General features: G+C 41.2%; 1 long non-coding RNA gene across 1 annotated transcript; it reads right to left on the minus strand.

Annotated features, from left to right (window-relative positions):
* Window positions 1-6,313: 6,313 nt before the first annotated feature.
* Window positions 6,314-9,443, minus strand: LOC138288520 (uncharacterized). The gene is made up of 3 exons (XR_011202431.1): window positions 8,780-9,443; window positions 7,296-7,410; window positions 6,314-6,769 (listed from the first exon to the last, which is right to left on the minus strand). It is a non-coding gene; the product is annotated as an uncharacterized lncRNA (long non-coding RNA).
* Between the last annotated feature and the right edge of the window lie 3,188 nt (window positions 9,444-12,631).

Genomic DNA, 12,631 nt, shown 5'->3' on the forward strand with positions numbered 1-12,631 from the left:
TGGAAAATGGCGTTCTACAGTGGAATGGCAAAGGATCATGCTCTGAAATGGAGTGTGTTGTGGAATGTATTGCTGGTGTTCACATTTGTCCAATATACATCAGGTGTGGGCCGCTGGCATTCAACCAATAGCCACACCCATGATACAATGCTTAACGGGTTCCGCAACAGACTCCCACCGTCATGGGCCCACTACTGATACAGCCTCAACATTACAGTGTTGTCTAAATATGACTGGCAGAATCCCGTGGCTGGGAAGGTGATAGAGTGCTAATTGGCAGCATTAGAGCCCTATGTGTTGGCTGTGGGAAATACAGCGGGCGAAACATCATCAGGTTGAAGGATTGCTTGGGGTCATGCTGTGGTGGACTGGCGGTAACACTGTCAGGATCTACATCAGGCCCTAAGTCATTCTGAATACTGGATAGTAAACAATTGTGTTTTCAGTGATTCCCACGCTTGTATGTGACATCATCACTTTTCCATGTAAATCTGACTGTGCTTCCTCATAACAATAATTAATGTGTCACAGGAGTAGAGTCAAGAAACATGCAAAATATAACACCATCCCTTCTATTTATTGTGCCCTGGTAAACCACCATTGAAATGGAATAAGGGGAAAAGAATGTTCCATAATTTTGGTGTAGTAAGTGGACCTAATTAAGGTTTCAAAAGAAAATCAGCCTTAGAGGTGGAGCGGCATGGAATATTAGAACACCTTCCAGATCCAGGGGCCAATGAAGGTAGAGGTTTAAAAGATTATGAAATTTGCCTTAAAAATAGAAAATCATTTTCTCTCAAGAATCAGCACCATTTTAGAATGCTTACACTTTGGCAAATGTTCACAGAAGGTGTAGAAGAGTATGTGTTGGTATTTGGAAAATTAGTAGGCACATGTAAATTTGGGGCTAGTTGTGGTGAAAGCATCAGAGATCATTTTTTTTAAATTGTAACATATAGAAAATTATGGAAGAATGGTTGCTTAAAGATGACCATCCCTTCAATGAAGTGGTGATTGCAGACAAGCAAGTGTAACATATGCTGAAGTTTGTGCAAGAGATAAAACAAGCATTTGCAATACAATGGGTCGCACATTTGCTTGAGTTAGAGCTATTGGCATTGTAAATTTATAAATGGACTTTTCTTGCCACATAAATTGGTCAACCCTGCCTCATAATTTGGTTTTTTCTTGCCACATAATTTCAGTGGCCCAGCATATAACTAAAGCACTTACATTTACCTTCTTTCTCTATCTGCAGCAAAAAATGAAATTGTTGTCATCTAGCATCCCAATTTAAATCTGCCATGCTAATTGCAATAGAACATAACTTTTACCACCCTACCATAGGAGTTGCTGGCTGCCATACACAATTCCCAAAACAAGACTGCCACGGAGGAGTAATGAGAGAAATAAACTAGAATGATCACTCAAGCATATCAAGAGTGTTCAAACAGTCATAGTGTAATAAGGTTGTTAATTTGGCCTGAATCATGGTCATAATTGCAATAAGGAGAGAATAATAAAACATATACAGTTATCACATAAATCCAATGAAAACCTTTATTTAAAATAAACACTTGGCATTAGTATGGGAAGCCGTTCATGTCAAAATTACAGCTCCTCATATTGGACACCTCCTGAAATGCATAGCATGCCGCAAAATGAATATGACACACACCAGAATGAATGTACTGTGTGACAAAATAATTATGATACCTGGCAGAGTGAATCTGAATTGAACCAAATCAAATATAAAACCTGGCAGAATGAATATGCTACTTAGTGATTAATATGGATAACACACACACCAAATTGAATAAGAAATATACTGAAATATATATAAATCATACTGAAATTAATATGGCCCTCACTGTAAACAATAAAGCAATCACTGAAACGAATACAATATTCACCAAAAAGAATGGGCCATTTCTTGAAATGATTGACTTATGCCAAGAGAAATATGACATACATTGAAATTAATATGGCAGATTGAAAATAATATAAAGTATTGAAATGAATATATTACATTCTGAAAAGAAAACAATGCACATTGAAACTAATACAATGTACATTGAAATGAACATTAAACATGTTGCAGTGAATTTGAATTGTGTTGAAATGAATATTACCGAGATGGCATTGAATATGAGACACCGAAATAAATAGGAGATGATTAAAATGAATATGGCTTGTGTTGAAATTAATGCAACCCCATTAAATTGAAGTTGACATGTCTTCAAATGAGTATGACCACAGTTGAAATTCACGTGAGATTTGTTAAAATGAATATGGCATGCCTTGAAATCAATATGACACATATTCAAATTAATATGATATATGTTAAAATGGATAGGATGCTTCTTAAAATTAATATGACAAGTGTTAATATGAATATGACAGCCATTGAAATAAACTTAACATTGATTGAAAAGAATATAACACATGTTAAAATGAATATGACCTACGTTGAAATGAATATGACCTTCATTGAAATGAATTTGACATGTTTTAAAATTAATATGAGTAACGTTAAAATGATCATGACATTTATCACAATGAATATGGCTTGCATTGAAAGTTATATGATATACATTGACATGATTACGATATATGTTGCAATGGATATGATTCATGTTAAAATTAAGATGTGTTAATATGAATGAAGCATCCATTGGAAGAAATATGGCACATGCTAAAATGAATATGACATGCATTGAAACAAATATGAGCTCCAACAAAATGAATTCAACATGTCTTAAACTGAATATGATCAAAGCTGAAATTAAAATGAAACTTGTCAAAATGAATATGTTGTGCTTTGAAATCGATATGATACACAGCAAAATAAATACTGCATATATTGAAATTAATATGACCTATGTTGAAATGGCTTGCATTGAAAGTTATATGAAATACATTGACATGATTACGATATATGTTGCAATGGATATGATTCATGTTAAAATTAAGATGTGTTAATATGAATGAAGCATCCATTGAAAGAAATATGACACATGCTAAGATGAATATGACATGCATTGAAACAAATGTGAGCTCCAACGAAACGAATTCAACATGTCTTAAACTGAATATGATCAATGCTGAAATTAAAATGAAACTTGTCAAAATGCATATGTTGTGCTTTGAAATCGATATGATACACAGCAAAATAAATACTGCATATATTTAAATTAATATGACCTATGTTGAAATGGATATGACCCAAGTTAAAATTATTATGACAGGTGTTAAGGTGAATATGACATCCATTGAAATGAATGACATTCATAGAAAGGAATAGGGCACACGTTAAAATGAATATGAGCCACTTTGAAATTAATATGAAACCTGATGAAATTAATATGGCCCACATCAAAAGTTATATGACCTTCTGTAACATGAATATCACACTTTTTGAAATGAAAATGAAACTGTGAGATAAATGTAACATGCTTTGAAATGAATTAGGCAAATATTGAAATGAACACAAGCCATGTTTAAATGAATATGACTGCTGTTTAAATGAATATGGCTTGCTCTGAACTTATGTGGATTTGCTTTAATATTAATATTACATATTGAAATTAATGTTACATATTCTCAAAGGGTCACATTACGAGTCTGGTGGTTTGTGCACCACCATGGCAGCGGTGTGACCGCCATCTGCGTGTCAGTCAGACCACAGTATTACGATGCTGGCAGTCGCATAGGGAAAGACTGCTGCAGTCCCGCCAGCACCACCAGGCAGTGCAGACCACCACGGTGGCAAGGCAGGCCAAAAAGGCAGACGGAGCCGGTGTTTCGGATGGAAACATTATGATGTTGCCTACCGCCAGCGTGACAGTCCAACCACCACATCCCAGCAGGTGGAAACAGAAAGCATAAAGGAAGCAACTCACCTGCAGCCAGTGTTACATGACCTGTGCCGCCATGGAGCCCATCACACACACGTCCTGCCACAGGTGCTGCCCATCAATGGACCCACACAGCACTCACATTGCAACACAATGGAAATGCAATGGGATGCACAATAGGTTGTGAAACAAATATCCAAAGCTCACAATGCAAACAATACCTGCATAACACTGATGGCAACATCAGGAGCATTCATGGACACATTTCACTTTGCACATACCCCTAAAACAGCATTTGCATAGGAACTGACGCTTCATGTATCTCAGGGACAAACAATATATGAGCCAAGTGATATGCCTTGCTGCCAAATGTGTAAGTGCAAGTCAAGAAAGCACATACAACGGCAACAGCATGGTCCAGACATCTAGATGATGTAGCTGTAAGGTACACACATCAAAGTGGACACATGGTCAGTCAAATCCAAAGGAAGCTACCACAATTTAACACCCTCCATGTGTGGACAAACAAAACTCTAGCTCCTGCACATGAGAAGAAAGTACAACCTATATCAGGGTACAAATCTGCACCATACATGCTGACATTGGCCAACACAAGATGAAATACTTACCTTAGCAAGCATAACACAATGCAATGACACCCCAATTGGATCAACGCCCAAATATCCATTCAGTGAACATCTACCCTTGTCTTGGGTGACCAACACTTCCCACAAAGTCAGATATTAAAAAATAACAGCAAATGTGGTGGATGTGTCTGTGGGTGTTGTGGTGGTGTCTGGGGGTATGGTGACTGAGCTGTGTGGGGTGGTGGGTTGTGAGCTGTTGTAGGAGGCTGGCCTGGCTTGTAGCAGGTACCTTAGGTACTTACACCTTATACCATGTCCAGTTATCCCTTATTAGTGAAATGTAGTAGTGTTCTAGCAGCTTAGGCTGATAGAGGTAGCTGTAGCAGAGGAGCTTAGGCTGAACTAGGAGACATGCAAAGCTCCTGCAATACCACTTATAGTTACACAGTACCTATACACAATAAATGACAATACTCAGTGTTACTAAAAATAAAGGTACTTTCTTTTAGTGACACAAGACCAAAATTATCTTAGAGGCAATACTCCTTCTGGAGGTAACTATTATACACAATATATACACTTGTAGTGCTTTCCTCTTATCTAGTTTCTAAGCACTAACATAACACAACAGAAATGCACTTCTGAGGTCAAAGAAGACTTTTATTGTTGTTATATGAATGACGAATTAGTAGCTTTCAAGTCTGCGTTAATCAAACAAAATATATCAGTTTGCAATATACACAGCAGGTTATATTTATAAGATATTGAATGCAAAGCAAAACAAATACTTCACCGTGTAGGAACTATTTACAGCTACATCTTTCTAAGGTCTGCAAGCTGATGACCCCTGTCAGCCGCGAGAAAGAGTTTCATCTACCCACACGGGATGCTGGCAGCTGGCGCCAAGCTCCAGCACGAGGTCCGGCAGATTCGAATCTGACTCTCTGCAGCCTGTTACATTCGTTACAAAGGTGTGCCCCCTCCTCTCAGACCTGGGAAACTGAGCAAGCCTTTTGGAGACTGGCCAGGTCTCCAAGACTACTCCTGTTCCCAAGCTCAAGCGAAGAGAAAACAACACCCATGTACTTTCTCTTATTAGGTCTAGTCTACTGTGAGAGCAAAACATCTTGGTTCATCTGGTGCAAAAACACAGCTTGGAAAAATACAGCTTGGATTCTCAACTGCAATGTCTAACTCCACGTTAAAGGCAATGGGCAGCTAACCTAAATATCAAATGCAATGTCATGTTAAAGGCAATAGGCAGCTAACCTAAATACAAAATGCAATGTCTTATATCATGTCAAAGCCCATAGGCAGCTGAGCTGATATCATGTCAAAGCCAATAGGCAGCTGAGCTGAATATAAAATGCAATGTATAATATCATGTCAAAGCCAATAGGCAGTTAAGCTGAATACAAAATGTAATGTATAATATCATGTCAAAGCCAATAGGCAGCGGAGCTGAATATAAAATGCAATATATAATATCATATCAAAGCCCATAGGCAGCTGAGCTGAATATAAAATGCAATATATAATATCATGTCAAAGCCAATAGGAATGCAATGTCAAAGCCAATAGGCGGCTAGACTGGATACAGCATGTCAAAGCCAATAGGCACAATACAGAAAGTAATGGCTAATGCCATGTCAAAGCCAATAGGCGGCTCAACTGAACAAAACATACCATGTGCTACTGGTGAACATTGAGCAACTAATATGCGCAGTGGTGAAACACAAAGTCATTGGTCAAAACAAAACTTATCAAATGGCAGGACATTCCGCCCTTTGACCAATGAATTTTTGTTTCACATATCTCATATTTCAAACGAAAAAAAAAACATCAGATCAAACAAAAAAACATTATCAGCAAATCAAATTTCAATGATCAAAGCAATCCCTGTAAAGCAATAGAAGTGAATTAACACATTGATTTCATAACCTTTCACATCAGATACATCTACATAGAAAAGACTGGGCAATTTTTTATTATTTTTTTTTTTTCTCTGAATGAGTCTCTAATTCAACAGTGTTAGCAATTTGATGTGGCATGAGTTCTGCTCATGTAAAGATGCACGGTCCACTTGAAAGGTTTTCTGGAAAGTAAGCAAAAGTCAGAGTTCCATACGAGAGGCAAAAAAAAAAACACAGCAAACAAGTTGAACTTGAACTGAAGGCGCAGTTTGCGCAAAATGGATCCATGGTGCTGGCACTTTACTCAGCCAGGTTCAGGTTGGGGATTCGGTCCCTTCCCCGACCCCACACGCACACACCGGAAGGGGGACCACACAGCGCACTCAGGGACAGTGGCGAAACGTGGTAGGATCTGCAAAAGAAACAAGTATGACTTTTCTTGCAAATAACATTTTTCATTTAAACTGCACCCTTCCTCTTTCTTTCCCTGTTTTATAATCAGCAGGACGTTTTTGAGGCCCTTTGTTATATTCTCTGCAGGTTCTGGAGGATCACTTGGGGCTTCAGCCCACACATCAGCACTGAGGTTTTTATCTGCTGCGCCACAGCTTCCCTTTTCTTGCACTGCCAGAAGGGCTGGGGCAGACTCATTCTTTACCAAACCTCCATTCACTGCATTTTTGCCAAGTTGGGCCATTCTGTCTCCAATTTGTATGAATGAATCAGATTCTTTTCTAGGTATCAGCATAATTTCGATTTTTCCTTGGTAATTTGCAGCAATCACTTTCCCTAAAACCTGATCAATTTGCCATTTCTGTCCTGGTAACTTTCCTTTCCCCAACTGCTCTGTGACTGCTTGCATGACAGATTGCTTTTGTGCGTGCTGCACAGTTTTTATCAAATCTAGGGGAATGTGCATCTCTCTCATCTCTGCCCACCTGTAAGTGGCTTTTTCTCTCAGTTGTTCACATTTCTGGGGCACCCACTTAGCCATCCCCACTAAGGCAGAATTCTGGGTGAACACTTCTCTCTCTGCATTTTTCTCATTAACATCTGCCATGTAATTGAACCAGTTAGGTTCAAGCCATGTGGCTAAAACATTATCAAAGAACCAAAAATCAGCATAAAAATTACACATCTCACGTAGCTCTTGCTTTAAAATCTGACACACATTATACAACGCTGTTCCTTCTACGGTGCCAGAAAACAACATTTCAGTCAATTAATCATTAGTAAAACAAACATGCTTTTTATCTTCAGTGGACACGAATTCAAATGGTGCACACAATTTCATCAGTAATTCTTTTATCTGTGGTACTCTAGCCCTGTCTTGCAAGTACCAGATCCATTGTATGATTCTAGCTAGGGGCACTATTTTCTTTCCTTGTTCATGATTTAAATATACATCAGTTTTTTCTTCTTGCACTGCGCAGAAACCTAAAGTCTGCATTATTTCATTTGCCAAATCACAAGCGCGCAGCTGCATATAATTTTTCACAGTGACCATATACAAAAGTGTTAAGATTTCTCTCAAATGAGGGCTATTCTTTTTCCAAAAATCAAACAAGCTAATGAAACTCTTTCGTTTTACTTGTGCATTTTGCATCGTGTTATCAGTTAAGGAATGCATTTTGTCTGCCAAAAACCCTGGCTCACACGAAAACTCAAAGCAGCTCGGAGCTGTCTTAACCCCCTCATTACTGGAATGGGACAAGAAAGATTCTTCATTTTTATAACTTTCAGCATTATTTTGAATTATTGTATCCTGGCTAATTTGCTCACGTAAATTCCTATTTTCATGTTCCAACTTCCTACATTTCTCCTGCATTTCTCTGTAAGCAGATAAAGGTATCCAGACCTTTCTGTCATCATTACTTCCAAAACACACTTTTTCTACATATATACAACGGGAATTATTTCTCAAAACAACATCAGGCCTTTTAGCTACACATGCATTTTCTTCTGTAATTCCCCAAACAGAAAACAATTCACAGTTTTTCTTAGCACCATCAGGCAGTTCATCAACACATGTATTCTCAGACATGGTCTGCCGTGCTACTGTGATTCTCCAAACAGAAAACAATGTCTGTAATTCTCCAAACAACAAAAAACAATTACACTTTTAAAGTGTGCACTTAGAAATCTACTAACTCGTCAAACCCCTTCTTAATCACCTCTTAATGACAGACCCCACGACTCCAGGTACCAATTGTAGTGCTTTCCTCTTATCTAGTTTCTAAGCACTAACATAACACAACAGAAATGCACTTCTGAGGTCAAAGAAGACTTTTATTGTTGTTATATGAATGACGAATTAGTAGCTTTCAAGTCCGCGTTAATCAAACAAAATATATCAGTTTGCAATATACACAGCAGGTTATATTTATAAGATATTGAATGCAAAGCAAAACAAATACTTCACCGTGTAGGAACTATTTACAGCTACATCTTTCTAAGGTCTGCAAGCTGATGACCCCTGTCAGCCGCGAGAAAGAGTTTCATCTACCCACACGGGATGCTGGCAGCTGGCGCCAAGCTCCAGCACGAGGTCCGGCAGATTCGAATCTGACTCTCTGCAGCCTGTTACATTCGTTACAAAGGTGTGCCCCCTCCTCTCAGACCTGGGAAACTGAGCAAGCCTTTTGGAGACTGGCCAGGTCTCCAAGACTACTCCTGTTCCCAAGCTCAAGCGAAGAGAAAACAACACCCATGTACTTTCTCTTATCAGGTCTAGTCTACTGTGAGAGCAAAACATCTTGGTTCATCTGGTGCAAAAACACAGCTTGGAAAAATACAGCTTGGATTCTCAACTGCAATGTCTAACTCCACGTTAAAGGCAATGGGCAGCTAACCTAAATATCAAATGCAATGTCATGTTAAAGGCAATAGGCAGCTAACCTAAATACAAAATGCAATGTCTTATATCATGTCAAAGCCCATAGGCAGCTGAGCTGATATCATGTCAAAGCCAATAGGCAGCTGAGCTGAATATAAAATGCAATGTATAATATCATGTCAAAGCCAATAGGCAGTTAAGCTGAATACAAAATGTAATGTATAATATCATGTCAAAGCCAATAGGCAGCGGAGCTGAATATAAAATGCAATATATAATATCATATCAAAGCCCATAGGCAGCTGAGCTGAATATAAAATGCAATATATAATATCATGTCAAAGCCAATAGGAATGCAATGTCAAAGCCAATAGGCGGCTAGACTGGATACAGCATGTCAAAGCCAATAGGCACAATACAGAAAGTAATGGCTAATGCCATGTCAAAGCCAATAGGCGGCTCAGCTGAACAAAACATACCATGTGCTACTGGTGAACATTGAGCAACTAATATGCGCAGTGGTGAAACACAAAGTCATTGGTCAAAACAAAACTTATCAAATGGCAGGACAACACTAGACACCAAAACCAGGTAAGTACATAGTCATAGGATAGTGCAAACAATAGAAAATACCATAGAATGCAATAGGAAGAAATAGGCCTTGGGGCGACACAAACCATATACTAAGAAAGTGGAATGCAAATCACGAATTCCCCCCTAGGCAAGTGTAGTGTGTAGAAGGGCACTGGGATTGTAAGAAAACTACAAAGGTTGGTAAAATACACCACACCAGAGCCCCGGAAAGTAGGAGTAAACTATTGCAAGTTTCTTTAGGACACACTAAAAGTTGTGAATAGAGTTATTGCAAGAACCAAGCAAGACTGCAAGCAACAAATGGTGGATTCCTGGACCTGAAGACCTGTAAAGAGAGGAGACCAAGTCCAGAAGTCGCAGAAGATTCCAGGAAGGGCATGAGCCCCTGCCAACCTAGAAGATGGTGCAAAAGAGTATTCTCCGAATGGAAGAAGTCTGCAGAAGAGCACCAAAGAAGATGGCTGTGGGCTCCTGCATGATGCAAAGGATGCCCTACGTGGAGCTGTTGGATGCACGCGAGTTGTAGCGCTGGATTAGTCCAACAAGCCTCGGTTCAAGCAATGTCGCGCATTGTGTCAAAATCGCGCTGCCTGGACACAGGAGGGACCTGGGGGCCTCAACTCAGACTGAGGAGGCAGAGGGTGCTCCCAACACTGGAGGGAACCCACAGATGACCAGGCAGCACCCACAGAGGTCCCAGGACATGGGGACAAAGAAGGTGCAAATTCTGGTTGCTGCAGCACTACAAGAGAAGGTCCCATGCTGCCGGAGAACAACTCAGCTAGTTGAGCATCACAGGATAGAGTGCTGGGGACCTGGGCCAGGCTGTGCATGAAGGATTCTTGCAAATAGTGCACAGAGGCCTCAGGAGGTGAAGATGACGTGGTGCATAGGGGTACTGTCACAAAAGGGGAAGGCAAGCTCATACCTCCTCCAAATTTGGACAGCTGGACCTTAGGACAGTCTGTGTTGAAGGGGTCCACCACCTGTGTCCCAAGAAGCACGCTTGTCATCGGGAGAGGAGTCCCAGAGAACCTGTCGTCGTCTTAGAAGGTGCCTGCTGGAGCAGGGAAGTGACTCTGTCACTCCACATGAGATTTCTTCGGTCTTTCTGGTGCAGGGCGAAGAAAGGGAGTCCCCAGAGTGTGCACATCATGGAACCTGTTGCAGTTGCTGTCTGGAGCTGAAGTTGTAGAGTCGCAGTAGCCTTTCTGGATACTTTGTTGCAGTTACAGCGGTTCCTGGAGCGGTCTGCGGTTGATCCGAGGTCAGAGGATGAAGCAGGAGTTGCAGAGGATTCCTGGTGGAAACTTGCAAGCCAAATCTGAAGAGAAACTCACAGGAGAGACCCTAAGTAGCCCTTAGAGGGGGATTGGCTACCTACCCAGGTATGCACGTATCAGGAGGGGTCTCTGACGTCACCTGTTGGCACTGGCCACTCAGAGATCTCCAGAGTGTTCCCACACCTTGGAAAACAAGATGGCTGACGCAAGGGACACAATTTAGGAGCTCTGGGCACCACCCCTGAAGTGGTGATTGACAGGGGAGTGATCATTCCCCTTCCCATTGTCCAGTTTCGCGCCAGAGCAGGGACAAGGGGTCCCTGAACCTGTGTAGACTGGCATATGTAAGGAGGGCACCATCTGTGCCCTGTAAAGCATTTTCAGAGGCTCCGGAAGGCCACCTCTCCCAAGCCTGTAACACCTATTTCCAAATGAAGAGGGCGTAACACCCTCCTCCCAAAGGAAATGCTCTGTTCTGCCTTCCTGGGACTGGGCTTCTCAGACCTCAGGAGGGCGGAACCCTGTCTGTGAGGTGGCAGCAGGTGTAGCTGCAGTGCAAGCCTCAGAGAGCTGGTTTGGCAGTACTGGGGGTCCATGGTGGAGCCCACAAGATGCATGGGATTGGCCTCCCAATACCAGATTTGGAATGGGGGGACAATTCCATGATCCTAGACACCTTACATGGCCATATTCGGAGTTACCATTGTGGAGCTACCTATATGTAGTGCACGTGTGTAATGGTGGCCCCGCACTCACGAAGTCTGGGGATTTGGCCCTGGACTGCATGGGGGCACCTTTGCTAGTACAAGGGTGCCCTCACACTTAGTAACTTTGCACCTAGCCTTCAGTAAATGAAGGTTAGACGTATAGGTGACTGATAAGTCACTTAAGTGCAGTGAAAATGGCTGTGAAATAGTGTGTGCACTATTTAATTCAGGCTGCAGTGGCAGTCCTGTGAAATGGTTTGTCTGAGCTCCTTATGGGTGGCAAAATAAATGCTGCTGCCCATAAGGATCTCCTGCAACCACAATTCCCTGGGTACCTAGGTACCATATACTGGGGACTAATAAGGGGGGTCCAGTGTGCCAATTGGAATTGGCGTGTGAAGTCATTAAACTATAGTGACTAATTTGGAAGCAGAAAGAGCATAAGCACTGAAGTGCTGGTTAGCAGAACTTTAGTGACACAGCTAAGCACTACTGACAACACACACAGTAGGCCACAAACTATGAGCACTGGGGTCCTGGCTAGCAGGATCCCAGTGAGACAGTAAAAACACACTGACATACACTCACAAACAAGCCAAAAGTGGGGGTAACCAGGCTACAATGAGGCTACTTTCTCACAGGTGTTGTGGTAGTGTCTGTGGGAATGGTAGATGTGGTGTGTGGGTCGGTGGGGGTGTCTGTTGAAATGATGGCTGATGTTGTGTCTGTGGGTGAATGTTGAGTGCCTGCATGCCGGTGTGCCTGGTAGAGTTTGTGTCGCTGTGAGCTGCTTGTGTGTGTTGAGGTTGGTGCATGCGGATGTGTCTGTGTGCTTAGGACCAGTAGGGGAATAG

This window comes from Pleurodeles waltl, chromosome 4_1 (assembly GCF_031143425.1).
Source record: "Pleurodeles waltl isolate 20211129_DDA chromosome 4_1, aPleWal1.hap1.20221129, whole genome shotgun sequence".
Taxonomy (NCBI): Eukaryota; Metazoa; Chordata; class Amphibia; order Caudata; family Salamandridae; genus Pleurodeles; species Pleurodeles waltl.